The 18,974-nt window shown below is 42.3% G+C and overlaps 1 long non-coding RNA gene across 1 annotated transcript in view; it reads left to right on the top strand.

The window, feature by feature from the left end:
• LOC148687503 (uncharacterized) overlaps positions 1 to 18,974 on the top strand; it is a 53,753-nt gene that overhangs the window by 25,614 nt on the left and 9,165 nt on the right. Inside the window, exon 4 of the long non-coding RNA XR_015946744.1 lies at positions 15,743 to 15,824. This is a non-coding gene — a long non-coding RNA (uncharacterized LOC148687503). The remainder of the gene's footprint in view (positions 1 to 15,742; positions 15,825 to 18,974) is intronic.

The following is an 18,974-nucleotide window of genomic DNA, read 5'->3' as shown; positions in this document are numbered from 1 at the left end:
GCTCCCAGGTTGGGGCTAGCTTGCAAGGAGAGACTCCCCTTTATGCTGGCCAACGAAGGGACTGTCCACTGTCCAGTCCATGGGGGGGGCGCAAAAACTGCCCGGGTGCCAGCAACCCACCCTATGCCCGCAGACGAGGAGGTCACTGTGGTACAAACCCCCATGCTGTTGCTTTTGCACTATGCCAACCTTCTCACCATCTGACCCCCTTCTCAGTCTAAGCAAGCAACAGCGATCCACCTTCCAGGAAGCTAGTGTAGTGACTCCACCCCACTTCTGCAATCTGCTCCATAAGCCAGTTGCACTGGGCCTGCAGAAGCAAGGGGGGGAAAGGGCCCCCAGACCCCCATCCCTTTGTCAAAAGGAAGAGAGCTACTAACCAATTTAAAAGCAAAAACGCTAGCAAGGGAAAGAAGATGAGCCTGGCCTGAACTGAATACAAATGCCTGTTTATAGCTCACCCCTTCGTTCTGCCCTTCAATAGCTAATCTCCTAAAACACTCTTTCCAATTTGGCATCTAACCTTGGACAAAAGTCATCAAACTGGATAAATAAGTTTGCCCCCTACAAAAAAAAGGTGGCAATTGAATAGGGAGAATCCATGGAGCATATCTAAACATATACAGTGGTGCCTCGACTTATGAATTTAATCCATTCCGAAGGCACCTTCGTAAGTCGAAAAATTCATGTGTCGAAAGACGCCATTGGAAACGCGATTTCCCATAGGAATGCATTGAAAATGGAAAAATTCGTAAGTCGAAGCAACCCCATCTAAAAATTCGTAAGTCAAAAAATCCCTATCTAAAACCGCCGCAGTCCCCCCCCCCCGGATGTCGAGACATTCGTAAGTGCGCAGCCATTACCCCCATTCATAAGTCGAAAAATTCGGTTGTCGAGTCATTCGTAAGTCGAGGTGCCACTGTATTGGCTGTCTTGTCTTTCTGTCCCCCCCACCCCAAGAGTCCTGGGAATTTTAGTTTGGGTGAAAGTGCCAATAATTCTATTAGAGATATCTAGTTTTTCTTTCTGAACTAGAGTTTCTTGGGTTCCCTAGTAAACTTCTTCAAGCCTGTGGCGCTGATATGTCCACAAATGCCCCATATTCCCTATTTGGATTGTGCTATTTTTATTGATAGAGAAATCAGTCGACTGACACAGATGCTCTTTGTTCGAGAACGACAATGTGAAGTTTATTTCGCGTGCACACACAAAAATGCAATCCCAAGCTCATGAGCAGAACAATGCTTACAGCAGGGCAATAAGCTCAGTGCATTAAAAGCCTTGTATGAATTATTTAAATCGGATCTGAAGGATTTATTATTTTAATAATTATCTGAACAATTATGCAGTTATTAAGGCACTCTGCACTCATCTGTTCAACAGGCTTTCAATTTTTAAAAAGGTTACAGTCAGAAAATGAAGGTGATTGATGAGGATATAATGAATACGAGAGAGAAGGGGAGTGGCTCTGCATGTTCTGCACTGCAACACACACACACACACACACACACACAACCAAATACCCAGGAGTCATTAAGTTGCTAGGACTGCAGGGGCCCTGATGCAGTTGACACAATTTCCAAAGGTCATCCCTCCACCTTCTGAATTAGCAAATCCTTGGAGTCTAAAGTATGAAGGATCATGGTTTGTTTGTTAAATTCATCCGTAATTCTACAGCATATTGCAAAAGGATCCCTTCCCATACTTAGCAGTGGGTCTGGAGTCGAAACCTAGCCCTCCCCACCCCCCTAATCTCCCTCACAAGCTGTCTCTTGTAGATGCTACGAGAGCAGCTGTCTTTTCCACTGACACATATTGCAAGAACATACAGGGTGAAGCGTTGCTTGAATCTTTTCCAGTTTTCTTCCACGTCTCCAGAAGGATTCATGTCTGGTAACTTGCTTTTACTCGCCTCCATCATTAACCCTTTTTGTGGCCATTTGAAATTGTTTCTAGTATTTCCAGAAACGTGCAGGCGTTGGAGGGTTTCTCACTCATGCAGCTGGCTAGAGCCAATGTGTACTTAGGATAGGGATCATAGAATCATAGAGTTGAAAGAGACCACAAGGGCCATCCAGTCCAACCCCCTGCCAAGCAGGAAACACCATCAAAGCATTCCTGACATATGCCTGTCAAGCCTCTGCTTAAAGACCTCCAAAGAAGGAGACTCCACCACACTCCTTGGTAGCAAATTCCACTGCCGAACAGCTCTTACTGTCAGGAAGTTCTTCCTAATGTTTAGGTGGAATCTTCTTTCTTGTAGTTTGAATCCATTGCTCTGTGTCCGCTTCTCTAGAGCAGCAGAAAACAACCTTTCACCCTCCTCTACATGACATCCTTTTATATATTGGAACATGGCTATCATATCACCCCTTAACCTTCTCTTCTCCAGGCTAAACATACCCAGCTCCATAAGCCGTTCCTCATAAGGCATTGTTTCCAGGCCTTTGACCATTTTGGTTGCCCTCTTCTGGACACGTTCCAGCTTGTCAGTACCGGTATCCTTCTTGAACTGTGGTGCCCAGAACTGGACACAGTACTCCAGGTGAGGTCTGACCAGAGCAGAATACAGTGGTACTATTACTTCCCTTGATTGAGATGCTATACTCCTATTGATGCAGCCCAGAATCGCATTGGCTTTTTCAGCTGCTGCATCACACTGTTGACTCATGTCAAGTTTGTGGTCTACCAAGACTCCTAGATCCTTTTCACATGTACTGCTCTCAAGCCATCCTGTATTTGTGCTTTCATTTTTTTTATTTTTATTTTGCCCAAGTGTAGTACTTTACATTTCTCCTTGTTAAAAATCATATTGTTTGCTTTGGCCCAGTTGTCTAATCTGTTAAGGTCATTTTGAAGTGTGATCCTGTCCTCTGGTGTATTAGCCACCCCTCCCAATTTGGTGTCATCTGCAAACTTGCTCAGGATGCCCTCAAGCCCATCATCCAATTTTGGTTTCTCTCAGTTTCTCAATTTTCCAGTCTTCTCCACACTTCTCGTTCAGTTTTTTTTTAAAAAAAGAATTCCTCACAAACATTCACTTACATTTTAGGCACATCTCCTCCGTTATATGTATTTTTCCATGCAATTTCTCTTACTATGTTGCATTTGTTGAGGGTACATTATTTTCAGTAACATATCCAGTTTTATGCAAACTGTACCTGAAGTGCTTTGTATGCAGATGGTTCCAGTTTCAATCCCTGGCATCCCTAGGTATGGCTAGGAATGCCCCCAGTCTGAAACTTTGGAGAGCTTCTGCCAGTCAGTGTAGACAATATTGAGCTAGTATGAGGCTGACTCAGCATGAGGCTGCTTCATGCGTTCCTATATTGCAATTAGACCATTGTACATTCTTATGTGCGTGCAAGCGTGAGCGAGATTTGCAGGTGAGTCCGCAAAGCAGAAGAGGCAAACAGTTTTCAGAGGCGGAGGACTAAGGTGATGGAACATTGAAAATCCATCATCTTTATCACTCGCAGTGTGGCACTTTAACCTCACTATGTGGCAGTACTGGCATTTGTTGAAAAAACGAGATGAAGAGGTGGGAAGGAATCTACCTGAGAGTCTTTCAAGACGTTGCTTGTGTTTTGGAGTCTATCGATTTTGATGGGTATTTTGTCACTGGCTTTAATGAAGTTAAGACTCTGTCCGAGACATCTATTGAAATGCATTGCCCAATTCTCCCAATCAGTCTTCTGGTTCTCTTAAATCCATCACTGTTCCTTCATAGCCAGGAGTGTTTCTGCTGCATAAAATGGCAATGGCTTTTTCTTTGTTTGTTTGTACCTATCACACTATTGTCCAAGGTTTTTGTAACCCTAAGGCAAAGCTCCTGTAATGTAAGCTACATCTTTGATAAAATATATGGAGCCTTTGGTTGATGTTCACTATTGTGCCCAGTCCACTGATGGGAGAGGGAGCATGTAAGCAGCAGATGACATTTTCCTCCCATGTCATCAGGGTGGTTGAGCCTTTGGCAGCTATGGCCCTTATTTATTTATTAAAAAAAAACCTGCATCCTGCTGTCTCCTAACACACACACACACAAAAGCAGTTTACAAGAACCACAGAACAAACCATATTATAAAAACTGCACACAAAAAATAAAATCTGAGATCATCAACTACCTCTCACAGAAATACATTTTCGTAATTGTCTGCATAAGTTTGGTAGCATAGATTTGATTTTCAGTCAAATGCTGAAAATCTGTTGAAAGAGCATTTCACAGGATTGGGCCCATGACAATAAAGGTTCGGTTTCATGTTATGGAGGAGGTCTATACACAAGTAATCAGCAGTCACTGGGAAAAGGTCAGGTGGGCCAAAGGTCAGAATGAGCTCATGGACCTGCAGCAAATGGACTTCCATTGACTTCTTCCATTCTCTCAATAGCTGCAGGGCCGGCTCTAAGGCAAGGCTGGGTGGCACAATGCGCCAGGGCGCCGGGATGCCAGGGGGGGTGCCGCGCTGCTGTGCCCGTGGCAGCCGCGCTGCGCACACCAGACAGCCGCGCTGCAAAATGGGGCTGGGTGGGGCGCCGGAGGGATCTTCGCACTATGGAGCCAGGGCGCCAGATGAAAAAGTATTGAGAGTAAGCAGGGGACAGACATAAGGGACTCTTTTTCTGCTGCTTATTTAATCTTTGGTCATGTCACATGCTTGATTTGATAGGACTATTTTCCCTCAGACGTTATAGTAGCAATATCTCAAAGATCCATTGGATATCTACAGCCCCTTGTTGAAATGCCATTGTCTGGATTTTGTACCTTGTCTTTCATATAAAAGCATTCCTCCTGCCCCGCTTTTCTAATATTCGCAGTTGCTGTTTCCCATTATTTCCATCACTCGCTTTTCATTCTCATTGTCTCTGCTTTATTAGGTTGTCATATTATTATTTGATCAAGTGTGCTCCCTTCTTTTGCACTCCAATTATTGTAACACTTAAATTCCCCTTGCAACTCAAAGGATATTAGTCATGAAACAAATTGATGGCCCAGCTCGCTATTCTGGGCTTACTATTGTGCGAGACAACTTTCATCTCTGTGATGGTTCTGGCATGACCCACACCTATGAAATTCTTATTCTCTCCTCATTTCAAATGTGGCCAATCACATTGTTTTGAAAGGATCAAAACAGACCCCTCAGGTGTTGCTGGACCACAGACCCTATTAATTCTAGCCACTGACCATCCTGTCTGGGGCTGTTGGGAGTTGAGGTCCAATAACATCTAGAGGCCCATAGGTTATCCACCCAACATCTAGAAGCTCCTATAGCAGAATCTGATTTCGACGGTATGGAGGTGGCTTAAATAAAGTGGAGATTTTCCTTTGATGAATTGGTCCAAACAGTAGTGGCAACAATTTGAATAGAGCAGCAAAGAATCATGTGTGTGGTTGGTATAATTTCTGCAGAAATAATTTTCAATAAAATGTTAACCTTGAATGACTTTGCCATCTTGGTTTTCGCCTGAATTTAAGCGCTTTTAATAGTCAAAGGGACTATTAAATAGTCAAAGGGACTAAGGGACCCAGGTGGTGCTGTGGGCTAAACCACAGAGCCTAGGGCTTGCTGATCAGAAGGTCGGCAGTTCGAATCCCTGTGACGGGGTGAGCTCCCGTTGCTCGGTCCCAGCTCCTGCCAACCTAGCAGTTCGAAAGCACATCAAAAGTAGATAAATAGGAACCGCTATAGTGGGAAGGTAAATGGCGTTTCCATGTGCTGCTCTGGTTTGCCAGAAGTGGCTTTGTCATGCTGGCCACATGACCTGGAAGCTATACGCCAGCTCCCTCGGCCAATAATGCGAGATGAGCACGCAACCCCAGAGTCGGTCACGACTGGACCTATTGGTCAGGGGTCCCTTTACCTTTATCTAATAGTCAAACCTACTACACTGATTATGTACCAAGACACTAATTTTACTGATTGAACCTTTTACAGGTCCCTTTCAGCCTAGGCTATCCCCCCCCATCTTTGTTAAGAACATGATCACATATTAGGGTGCAAGGCACTTTAACTCCTATGTACAGCTTGCGGGGCAGAGGCAGCGATGTCTTCCTGGTGGAGCCACTGCATTCATGGGAATGCATTCATGGGAATGGGACGGGGTGAGGCAGCAGCAAGGTCGCACAAGCTCTCCTGGTTTCATTGTCTTATCCCATCCCTCACCCAAAGAGCATAACTCCAGTAATTTGGCACGGAGCTCCCCGTTTCCTTTCCCCTCCCACTCTCCCTCCTGGTAAGAACATTTGCCTTAGAATGGTAAGATTCTGAAGACAAGTATGTCAGATATTCTACTAGGACTGCTGATTGACCAATACAATAATGGATCTAGCTGGCTCTTTAGAGTTTGTTTTGCCAGAATTCTGTTGCCAGATTTATTTATTTATTTGTCAGAACCAGATGCCTGCTGCTTGTTTTTAGAAGTAAATATAGATATGTTGTTAAGTAAAAGTCAGTATACATGTTTGAATAGTTGTAATAAGCACCTGTACCAGGGTTTCCCGAATTTGGATCTCCAGCTGCTGTTGGACTACAACTCCCATCATTTCGAGCTGCCTGGCCACTGGTCAGGGATGATGGGAATTGTAGTCCAAAAGCAGCAAGAGACCCAAGTTTGGGAAACCCTGACCTATACAGTAGTAGAGCATGGAAAGGGATCCTGTGACCCCGAAGATGATGATATGGACTACAGCTCCCATCAGCCCCAAGCAGCATGGCCAATCATCAAGGATGATGGGAGTTGTAATCCAACAACATCTGGAGGCTTCCACGGGAGCCATTCCTGCACTAGAGTGCTAGGTGGTTGTACTCAGTTTCCATGCACCACTTCACAATGTAGCAAATTCGCTGCTTACAGCATCCCTGGTGGGTGAACATCCTGCCTCTGCTCAAGAACCTCTAATGAAGGAGACCTTGCCACCTACCAAGGCAGCCTGTTCCACTGTCTTGTGCAGCTTGTACTGTCAGGAAGTCAGTACAGGATTTCCTCAGAAGGTTGTCAAGGATTCTCAACGAGAGAATCAATCATAATGGACAAAAATTCTGGAAGACAGTTTGCCTGCCACTACATCTTTTCCTCTGTAATCCAGATCGAGAAAGGAGGGTTCGGCAAGTTCCAGTGTGGGCTTGCAGTCCATGTGGGTTGGTGGTCTGGTACAACAGGCCAGGCCTGTGTCATGTATGGAACAGCTGCTTCCTACCAAGTGAGACCATCTAGAAAAGTATTCCATAGTGACTGGAAGCTTCAGACAGGAATTTCCCACTCTACCTGGAGATGTGATGTGTTGAACCTTTTATGTGTAAAGTACAGTGGTACCTCTACTTACGAATAACTCTACTTACAAATGTTTCTACTTACGAATGGAGCTCCGTCCGCCATCTTGGATGTGGTTTAGATAGGATTTTTTTCTACTTATGAATTTTTAGATAGGGTTGCTTCGACTTACAATTTTTTTCTCCCAATGCATTCCTATGGGATTCAACTTCCAATTTTTTTTGACTTACAAATGTGCATTCGGAACGCATTAAATTCGTAAGTAGAGGTACCACTGTAGGTGCTCTCCCATCAAGCTACAACCCTTCCCAAACTATGAACTCTCTCTGTATGCTTCAGAGCATATCCCAGAATCCTCTGGAGGGATCCATAGTAGACATACATGTTTCTCAACAGATGGGTTGAGAAAGTGTTCCTGGATGTAGAAAGTTTGAAAACCACTGCCTCAAATCTACCATGCAGGACAGGTATTTGTTTCCCTCCCCCTAAAATTATGAAAAAAATATTCTAACATAGTGTATTTAGGGAACTTTAACAAATGATAAGTGGGCAGAGGAGTTAAAAATAAGCAAGCTTTCTACTATAGCATAATGAGCAGTAATGCAATGAATTTGTCATCATGCAAGCTCTGAAACTTAAGGACATAATTATTTCTCCTTGTCTTCCTAATAAGTGGTAGGCATGGATAAATTCCCTTCTGAGTGTGCACTTAATCAGGGCAGCCGTAATTGGTGCTTTACAGTGGAAAATGCAGGAAACTCAAATACCATATATTTCTGTGAAAAGACATCATTCTGATCTCCACTAACTAAATAAATAGTGGAACGAAGATAAAGCACTCATCCATCTACCCAAATTCACTGTAGCTCATGACTCCTCTGAGTGCATTTGAATGGTTTTGTTCAGTTTCCCCTTAGAAAAAAATTCCTGTAATAAAATTACTGGGTATAAAAAGACATGAGAAAAACATTAGGTTTCAGGCAAACAGAATGCTTAAAGCGTTGCTTGCAAGGAATATGAAGTTGGGGGGAGGGAGTTGACTCCTTGATCATGAAGACAGCTGCATCAAAGTACTGAGCTCCACTTTTTTTACTTCAGTGGCACAGTTTTCCTGCAGTGTACAAAATGATATTACAAAATATAGATAATACCCAAGTGACGAACAGATCGGTCCATTTCCAGTCTGTGTATATTTTACATGTGTTCTTTCATAAATCCAAACTGTCCACGTTGTGCATTTCCCTCCAAGAAGCCAGTGTCAGTAGTTTTCTCTCTCTTAAACTAATGTTTCTTTATTTGCCTCTTAACATATCACTCACTTTTCTGACCTCCTCTCAGATCCAACAAGCCTCCACTGTGCCTCATTCCAGAAGGAAGCATGAACCATGGGAGATTGGGGTGGCATGTAACAATACAGAATTTATTACGCACCCCCATTACACTGAGTTTCCTTTGCAATGAAATGAATGTGGTGGAATACAGTGGTACCTCAGTTTGCGACCGCAATCTGTTCCGCGGAGGTGGTCGCTCGCCGAAACGGTCGCTCACTGAAGGCACGCTTCTGCGCGTGCGCAAAGTACCGATAGAGCGCTTCCGACGCTGCGGAACCTGGATGTAAACACTTCCGGGTCCGCGGCGGTCACTCACCGAGGTAGGCGTAAACCGAGGTTTGACTGTAATGCAATGGCAATGTGCTTTCCTTAATTACATAAGTTACATAATTTCACCATAGCGGGCAGGGAGACAAATAACATAGGTTTGGGGGAGAAGTTGAACTGGGGGAAGAAAGATAAGCTCCCTGGTGAGAAGGTCTACTTTTCTGTGTATGAAAAAAATCAATTCTATGAAGAAAAAAAAGAGGTCTTTTATATTCATTATTTTTCTTTGTGTTTGTTCTTCTGCCTCTCTACTTTCCTTTTTATTATTATTATTTGGGTTTTTCTTTTTTTCTTTTTCTTTAGATGACTGCCTTTTATTGTATGCTATGCTGAAAACTTTCAGTAAAAATATTTAGGTACAAATGAGAACTACACCATAAAATTCAGAGAAATGTGAATTTCAAAGAATGGCTGCGTTGTTTGGGAAGGTGCAGATTAGGCGGGTTTCTCTTTAAGTGCAAACAATCACATTCTTCCCCCATTCCTAGTTGTAAACAGGACTCAGTGGTTCGGTGCAGTCTAAGTCCCACATTCCTTCCTACACATAACCTTCATATCTGTTTGTACACATCCATGAAAAATTAAAATAGAAGTGGAGCCCTTCAGAAACATACAACAACTTTCATTTCTGGCCCACCCTCCAGACGGTGCAGTATTTGTAGTGGAGATGAGCTCCATGAGACATCTTCAAGGCTTTGTTTGTGCAAAGCATCGTTGTGTCGTCGTTTCTTCGCAGAACTAAGCCCATCTGGACCTACTGCTTTTATGCTTCCAGTCAAGTGATTTCCCCCCTCCTCGTTTCCCAGCCACCAGGATAATATGAACAGACATCTGTGCCAACTTTGAAAAACAAACAAGCATATGTTCCATCCCAAACAAGGATGCATGGAAGCATTCAAACGTACAAATGCTTCATTTATGGCTGAATGAAAGATTCATATCAAGTTGCTATTAATAACAATAATGTAGCACTGGATTATGCATGGATAGCTCCTGGAACGAACTGGATGCATTTGGAGGCAAAAACCTGATCTTCTTCCTTCCTGCGGAGAAGCAGGAAGTACAATCAGTGTTCCAGGATACCCTGTGGTCCCTTTGAATGTTACTGGGGTCCTTCATAGAGAATAGTAGCAGTGGCAAACAAGCTTCCCTGCAGCTGAGGTCACCACCTCTTCTTCTCTTGCAGTGTGCCTCCACCAAGGCATGCATGGAGTGTGGGAAGAATTCTCGGAAACACTTCCGACTCAAGCAGCTCAGCGGTGAAACTCGACACACTTTACATGGAACGAGTTGTGAAACCCTTTTGGAGCATGCCTCAGAGTCCTTTGCAAATGTGCCGTGGTTCTGTGCCAGACATGCAAGGATTCCTTGTCCGCAGTAGCAGGCAGAGGGTGTGGAGTGAGGCTGCTCAGCTGACTTCTGGTCACTTGGATCGCTGCTGCTTATGGGGAGGCAAAGGGGAACAGGTGAGGGAGGTGTGGGGCAAATGCACCAGTGGCCAAAATGAGTGGCTTCAGCCCACTGTGCCATCCATCCACTCCTCCTTGTCAGATTCACTAGTGAAGAACGGGCTCTTGACAACAGGAAATTTGAAAACCATGCCAGTTTAACAATTGGCACTCCGACTTGCTTTCTCCCTTCTCTCACCTCCCGATTCCTTATTGATTTTGTGCTCTCTTTAAGATTGTAAACCTGAGGGCAAGGGATTATCTTGTAGACCACTTTGTCTTTTTGATAAGGAGTGGAATAAAATGCTTTACGGTCATACCTTGGTTTAAATACACCTCGGTTTGAGTATTTTCAGTTTAAGTACTCTGCGGACCCGTCTGGAACGGATTAATCCACTTTCCATTACTTTCAATGGGAAAGTTTGCTTCAGCTTAAGTACGCTTCAGGTTAAATACAGACTTCCAGAACCAATTACACTCATACTTCGAGTTAAGTACGCTTCAGGTTGAGTACTCTGCGGACCCGTCTGGAACGGATTAATCCACTTTCCATTGCTTTCAATGGGAAAGTTCGCTTCAGGTTAATATGCTTCAGGTTAAGTACAGACTTCCGGAACCAATTACACTCATACTTCAGGTTAAGTATGCTTCAGGTTGAGTACTCCGCAGACCTGTCTGGAATGAATTAATCCACTTTCCATTACTTTCAATGGGAAAGTTCGCTTCAGGTTAAGTACGCTTCAGGTTAATTACAGACTTCCGGAACCAAGTGTTTATAAACCGAGGTACCACTGTATATTAAACCACTGATATGCCCTAATGAATGAAACCACACTGAACCACCCTACATATGCCATTAACATGGAATAAATGAATGGTCATTTAAATGTTTGTTCCCAATTATCCCCACACTAAATATAAGCACCTGGGTGAAGATTTATCTGCTTACATTATATTATATCTGCCCATGAACTTGCTCCAAGCACCGAGGACTAAAGTGACCTGGGGTCAGTTTCATGATATACACAGTAATATTTTACTTTTCAATTTAGTTTTCAGCATGCACAAAATGATAGGAGGACTGAATTTAAGAAATACGCTTCTTTGTATTTGGGGATTCATAGTCTTAATTTGCTAATATTTGGACAGCTGGTAGGCTATTCAGGGAGATATTTGCAAACTGTGAAGCTACAATGTTATTTAGCACCATTAATGATTTATATGAAATTTCACAGATTTGGCTACTTGTGACTTATTAACTCATTAGATGATAAAACAATGGTTCCTTAATTGGGTTTAAAACTGCAAACCTTGGACAGCTGATGAAACGTTCCCTCAGAAGTGGGGGGGGGCAAGAGAGAGAGAGAGCAATCACAGAAATATAAATAGGTACGGTTTGAGGAACAGAGGGTTGTAAATTCGTTGTGCAGTGATTTGAAAACAGATATAGATATAGGTAGATATATGCTATAATCCTCCAGTGCCTTCTTAGTGCAAATAACCATTCTGAATCGCTATGATACATAGCATGGTGCCTATTCCATGCATGCAAAGCTTTCCATCTGGAAATGGGAGGTGTGGTTGAATTTTTCCTAGACAGCATGAAATGCCAGTTTACCAGCGACTTAGGTGTGTGTGTGTACAGAGGGGGGTTGCTCCTTGGGGTTCTGCTGCAGGAAAGGATGCTTTGGATAATTCTAAGCATTGCATTCTCATAGCTGCCAAGTCTCCCGTATTCCCCGGGAAACCCCCGTTTTTCTAGCTGTTCTCAGCTGAAAAAACGGATTTTTTTTTGTTTTTCCCCGGTTTATTCTGGTGCGACGGCCATTTTGGAACTGGGCGGAGCATGCTCAGAAGCGACTTTTGATGCAGCTCTTCCCAGTTCCAAAATGGCTGCAGTGCGACTTCTGGCGCGGCGGCCATTTTGGAACTGGGCAAGGCAGCATCAAAAGTCGCTTCTGAGCATGCTCCGCCCAGTTCCAAAATGGCGGCAGCACTACTTCCGGTCTGCTACTTCCGGTCCGGTCCCTTATTTCTCCCACAGGAACTTGGTAGGTATGCATTCTATTAGGGGATTCAAGGACCCTTTTCTAGGATGCAACACACATCCCATTTCGTCGCTAAAGTCCCGCACATAGTAGCTAACCTCATTCACAACAGTATTCAAAAATGATGAGGATGGTGATTATACAATATCTAGAACATGCTTAAACATGTTTTCAACAGGGAAGAAGAAAACCCTGCTTCCTACATCAAAAAAGAACCATTGTATGTTGGCTCTTAATGTTTCAGTTGACACGAGAGCTACCGTATAACAGATCACAGCGGTAGAGAGCAAAACTCAAATGCATCTCTATGTAACACACATAAGAAAAATGTTGGTAAGCAAAATAAGGTCTAAAATAAAAGGAGAATGGATAATAGGAAAAATGATGTGATACTAAAACATCCTTCTTTTGTAGCAGCCGCAGTTTCTAGTTTGGAAAATGATATATATATGATATTAAACAAAACTATTACCAAATGTTTGTTATGTCTCATCCCTATAAATGTGTTTGTGTATATTGCTGGCTTCATTATAGTTATTCCTATTTTTTTTTAATTCTTCCTTCACATGATCTCAGCTCTTAAAAATCTTCAATGTTGTAAACCCAGGTGCTGGATGCTATGAGAGCCACAAAACTGCTCCCATTGTGCATCCCTTTCTCATTTCTTGTTGGCAATGAATGACCAAGCATATCTAGGGATAGGTGAATCTGTCGATTTAAATCCCCCCCCCAATATTTTCTCTCAATTTTTATCGTCAGTGTCTGCTACCTTCAAGGTTAGATTACTGCAATGTGTAGGGCAGGATCTAGAGTTGGTTCGAAAACTTCAGCTGAAGCAGAATTTGGCGGCCAGGTTTCTCACTGGGGCAAGGCGGGTTGGGCATATTACACTGATCCTGGCAGCCAATTAGTTTCCGGACCCGATTCAAAGTGCTGGTTTTGACCTATAAAGCCTTACACAGCTCAGGACTGCAATACCTCAAGGACCGCCTCTCCCCATAAGAAATGAATTGGACCCTGCGATCATCATCCGAGGCCCTCCTTTTTATGCCATCTCCATGAGAAGTCAGTGGCCTTTTCTGTGGTGGCTGTCTGGGGAGCAAAAATGTTTTTTTCTTTTAACCAGGCCTTTGGCTGATTAACATTCTGTGTCCTTCTAAATGTGTTTGTGGAAGGAGGGTTATTGGATTGTTTCTGTTCTTGTTTTTTATGTATTTTGTGTTATCATTTTGTACAGTCATTCCTCGGTTTAAGTACACTTCGGTTTGAGTACTTTCAGTTTAAGTACTCTGCGGACCCATCTGGAACGGATTGATCCACCCTCCATTACTTTCAATGGGAAAGTCCGCTTCAGGTTAAGTACGCTTCAGGTTAAGTACAGACTTCTGGAACCAATTGTGTACTTAAACCGAGGTACCACTGTATTTTTATGTTGTGGATGAAAGGCAGAATACAAATTTCAATAATAATAATAATAATAATAATAATACAGTAATAATAATAATAATAAGTAGTAGTAGTAGTAGTAGTAGTCGTAGTCGTTGTCTTACTACACATATGATGTTATTACATGGTGCATTTCTTCAACACATTTCTCCAGGGGGGAATAATACAGAGAGAAAACATATTGCATCATGCTTGGTGTGATACTAGATATTTTGTCCTCTCTTGTGACTGCTGCTGGCTGAAATTACTCTTTACATGGCAAAATTAATTTCCTACAACATCCATTTTCTCTCTTTTGTTTCATTTGCTGGGGTTTTCATTTGCTGCATCTCTTCAACAAGCTGGTGAAACAATCTTCCATGGCCTTGTTATATAACTAGCAAAAGCTACTATATCTGGAATTACGTTTGTCCACAACATTTGCTGCAGAGAGGGCAAAATTATGTGTTTTTATTATTTCATGCAGTTTATTTTGTGCCTTGGTATCTTTTTGCATATACTATCCTAATCTAGCCTATAAGCAACGAAGAATCTTGTGTGGTAGGCAAGTTTCAGCACAGAGGCCTTAGCAGTTTGATAACATGCCCTTTAATAGACAATGTGTTGGCTTGTTATAAATGTTACTTTGAAGTTCTACATATTTCAGTTATTCTTACTGACATATGAGCATGCTTCCTTTAATGAAGCATTATGGAATCTAGATATTAAACATGAACTAGTGGTAATTTTGGAAGCAAAACAGAGAGAGAGAGAGAGAGAGAGAGAGAAGGAGCGCAAAGGTAGCCTTACAAATGGTAGAAATTGACTATTCAGCAAATATTGTTTCAGTGTATTGTTTACCATTTATGAGAGCTGGGCCTTGTGCAGTATATCTTGCATATTAGTAGAGTAAAGGTCAAGCAATTTTCATTTTGCAAGGAATTTTGTAGATAAGCAGGGTTCCTAATGGTTTTCAAGAAGGTCATTTAATAATTGGGCTGTCTTCAAGACTTATCTTGCAAAGCTCAAGGAGGGAAGGAGGCGGCAGTTAGTTTCTGAAGTGAGATGCCAGGATTTCAAGCAACCTTTAAACCACATCCCCTGACTTGCCACACCTGACCTGAATCTCAGGTATCTATAGAGGTGCCCAGGCTTATTTGTGAAAAGCGAAAGACATTCCCATTCAAGAGGCATTCCTATCTTAGTCTAACCTGCCTCACAGGGTTGTTGTGAGGATACAATGAAAAGGGAATACATCCCACCTTGAGATCATTAGGGAATGGTGGGATGGAAATATGATAAAATTAAAATCTCAAGGCTAATGTGGCATGCCCCTCCCCAAATAACCTAGTTAAGACTTCAAGAGGGGGAGCTTGCATGGGGGTAGGGAAGTAGGTAATTCTATGCATAACCAGGAACCATTGACTTAAGAGCCATAGTATCTTTGTAGAAAGAGCTGTCTAATTTTTTTTCTTATTAGCATACTGCCACACGTTAACGATTTCTGGAGCACCCTTTACATAAAAGGCACCTGCTGAAAAGAGAAAATAATAATAATGAAAATAACGACAGCACATCCCCTAATTATAAAATGAGAAGTCTTTCTCGTAGGAAGTAATTAATGCTGGTTAATTATCTGATGAGGCTTACTCAGATTTTAGGTGTTCTAAAAGAAAAGAGAAAAACAACAAATCACCTCTAAAGCTAACAAGATCACTGCCTTATTAAAAATGCATTCATTACTGAATTTTAAATGTAACATTTGTCATCTGAAAACTTCCCTCGTCCTCAAAACTAGAGCTATTAATATGAATAATGCCTATTCAAATTACTTTTAAATATTTAAAACACTCTACTGTTTAAGCCCTTGCCATATTTTATTTCTTTGCAGCGCACAGGTATTGTAGCTGCAAAAGGTGAAAAATCAATGGATGAAGTCAAGTATTAAGAGAGTTCCTGAAGGTAATTCAAAGGTAATTCAAAGTTCACAATTCCATTATAATTCTAATGGGCATTAGATTAAAAAAAGATCACCTAGTTTTCTGAGTTTGGATAAGAACTGTTCTGCTAATGTAGAAAGATAAGATAAGAACTGTAATGCTACTGTAGAAAGGTAGCAGAAAGGTGGAATACATATGTTTTGCTGGTCCTGCATGGAGTATAGCTTTGAGAGATGCTGTGGGGAGAAGGTGCTTAGCTCAGTAGTAGAACATCTTCTTTGCATGCAGAACGCACCAGAAATGGGGTTAGAAAGGTGAAAAGTGAGCTTAGTACAGTAGTTCCATGAAGGGGAAGCTCTAGGGAGTTGACGTTGGGGAATGGCAGGGGGGGGGTTGATGAGTGGCACAGACAGGGACACAGCCCCTAGGAATATATATTTTTTCTCTCTTATTTTTTTTTATGATCACCCATGTTCATTGAGCTAACATCTACATTGTACACCTCTTCATTTTGAGGAGTAGAGTCACGTTGTTCTAAATTATCCTTCTTGTGTCTCAGATCTATCAAAGAAAGTAGGTAATTCTTAATTTCTAATTTGTCTGTGCTACCAAGATGTCTAGGATTCCATTTAGAACCAGGGACTCAGCACCATTAGTAAAGAAACAGAGATTTGAATGCGTTATAAACATGCAACACTAGATGGCACCAAGGAGCAGGAAATTTTAAAACACGGTTTTCCATAGGGATTTCTTTCTTTTGTAATAACAATCTAATTTCTGACTTATTTATAGCGTGTTTCCCCCCTGTGTCCAGCTCTACCCCAGCTCTACCGATGCTTATATGTTAATGTTTCAGTTCAGAATTCCACTTCACTTTCACCATTATGTTCTTAAGGTTGCTTTCTGTTTCGTGGTCCAGGGAGTAACATCTGTGGCTGAGCTTTACCATGTGATATTTGTGCTTTTTTTATCTGCAAAAGTGCTGATTGGAGCTCTACTGTGTTGAATTAAGCTAATGCATCAATAACTGCCCTAAGAATGTCTGTAGATATGAGAAACTTGAACTTTATCTGTTAAATCTCTGGTTCCTCACTGGGAAAGTAGAAAATGCCATTTTAGATGAGACCAGTGATTCAGATATAGTTACGCTGAAATTAGTGGCAGATGCTTCAGTAACTAGGCGTAAAAAATGACACAAGGGACAGATTTTTGGAATTAACTTTCTGTGGGGGATTCCTCCTCCAATCCTATTCCCTCCCAATCAGATTTGATCAATTCCCCCCCCCTTGAAATCTTTTGTGGGTTTTAGTATCATTTACAGTACGTCCAAAAAATAGTATCATGGATTTGTGGAGGGGCAGGAGTAGAATAATAATAATAATAATAATAATAATAATAATAATAATATAGTAATATTTATTATTTATACCCCGCCCATCTGGCTGAGTCTCCCCAGCCACTCTGGCCGGCTCCCAATCGAATATTTAAAAATACAGCATTAAATATTACAAGCTTCCCTAAACAAGGGTGCCATCAGATGTCTTTTAAAATTAAGATAGCTGCTTATTTCCTTGACATCTTGTGGAAGGGCGTTCCACAGGGCGGGTGCTGCTACCGAGAAGGCCCTCTGTCTGGTTTCCTGTAACCTCACTTCTCGCAATGAGGGAACCACCAGAAGGCCCTCGGCCCAGCCAGAATACAGGTGGACTGGCATGAAGGCAGGTGATAGAAGACCATTCAGGAACAGCAAAAGAATTTCCAGGTGTTAAGAGCACTGTTTGCCTGAATTGTTATGAGGTTTGAGGATGAGGGAGAAAGCAAGCAGGAATGGCATGGCTCTTTACAGTCATACCTCGGTTTAAGTACGCCTCGGTTGGAGTATTTTCAGTTTAAGTACTCCGCGGACCTGTCTGGAACGGATTAATCAACTTTCCATTACTTCCAATGGGAAAGTTCACTTCAAGTTAAGTACGTTTCAGGTTAACGTACCAATTGCACTCATACCTCGGGTTAAGTACGCTTCAGGTTGAGTACTCTGCGGACCGTCTGGAACGGATTAATCCACTTTCCATTACAGTGGTACCTCTACTTACAAATAACTCTACTTACAAATTTTTCTACTTACAAATGGAGCTCCATCTGCCATCTTGGATGCGGTTTAGATAGGATTTTTTCTACTTACGAATTTTTAGATAGGGTTGCTTCGACTTATGAATTTTTTCTCCCAATGCATTCCTATGGGATTCGACTTACAAATTTTTTCGACTTACAAATGTGTGTTCGGAACGCATTAAATTTGTAAGTAGAGGTACCACTGTACTTTCAATGGGAAAGTTCGCTTCAGTTTATGAATGCTTCAGTTTATGAACAGACTTCCGGAACCAATTGTGTTTGTAAACCGAGGTACCACTGTGTTAGAAACCAGCAGTTGTGTAATAGGATAGAATCCCCGAGGGGTCTCTTCTGATGAAAAGGAGAGTCCAGGCAGCTGGAGGAGAATGAATGCCTTCTCGCTAGATCAGGGAGGGGGAAGCTGTGGCCGTCCGGCTGTTGTTGGACTTCCACCAGTCCCAGCCAGCATGGTTAATGATAGAGATGGTGGAAATTATGGTGCAGAAGTACCCCTGCTCCTGCCATTGCTGCCTGGTTCATGGGCCGAGTTAATGATGTTGCACTATTAAAATGAAGACAGATCCTTTTTAGAGTTTAAGCACTGCTTCCCTGTGTGGCGGATTAGTGCCTACTGAGGATTCCGGTGCGTTGGGGGTTAAACTATCCCTCCAATGATAGGCAGTTCTCCAGGAGGCGGGACTAGACTGTGTTTGAAAACAAAAGAGGGATAACGGTTAGTAGGAGTCAGTTGGTGGGAGAGGAGTTGGTTGGGGAAGGTGGAGAGTGGGATAGTGGGGAGTGGGAGGTTAGGTTTTGGAGGGATGAAATGCTCTAATAAGACTGCGTCCTATAATGAAAGGAATGCGCTAGAAGTTACCAGTGAAATCCATGTTCTCAAGTTAATAAATAAAGTTAAATGTGCTTAAACATTAATTGGCTCCAGCAGTGTGTCAGTTCTTCTAGTTGTGTGACTAAGAAGAGAACCAAGCTTCCCTGGGGTCAGGAAAGGAAGCTAGTTCAAGGTACTTCTGACAAACTAAGGGCTGGTCAGTGAAGCCAAGAAAACCACAA

Source organism: Zootoca vivipara, chromosome 1 (assembly GCF_965207765.1).
Source record: "Zootoca vivipara chromosome 1, rZooViv2.hap1.1, whole genome shotgun sequence".
NCBI lineage: Eukaryota > Metazoa > Chordata > Lepidosauria > Squamata > Lacertidae > Zootoca > Zootoca vivipara.
Note: the sequence above shows the minus strand (reverse complement) of the source record. Positions and strands in the feature narration are given on the sequence as shown.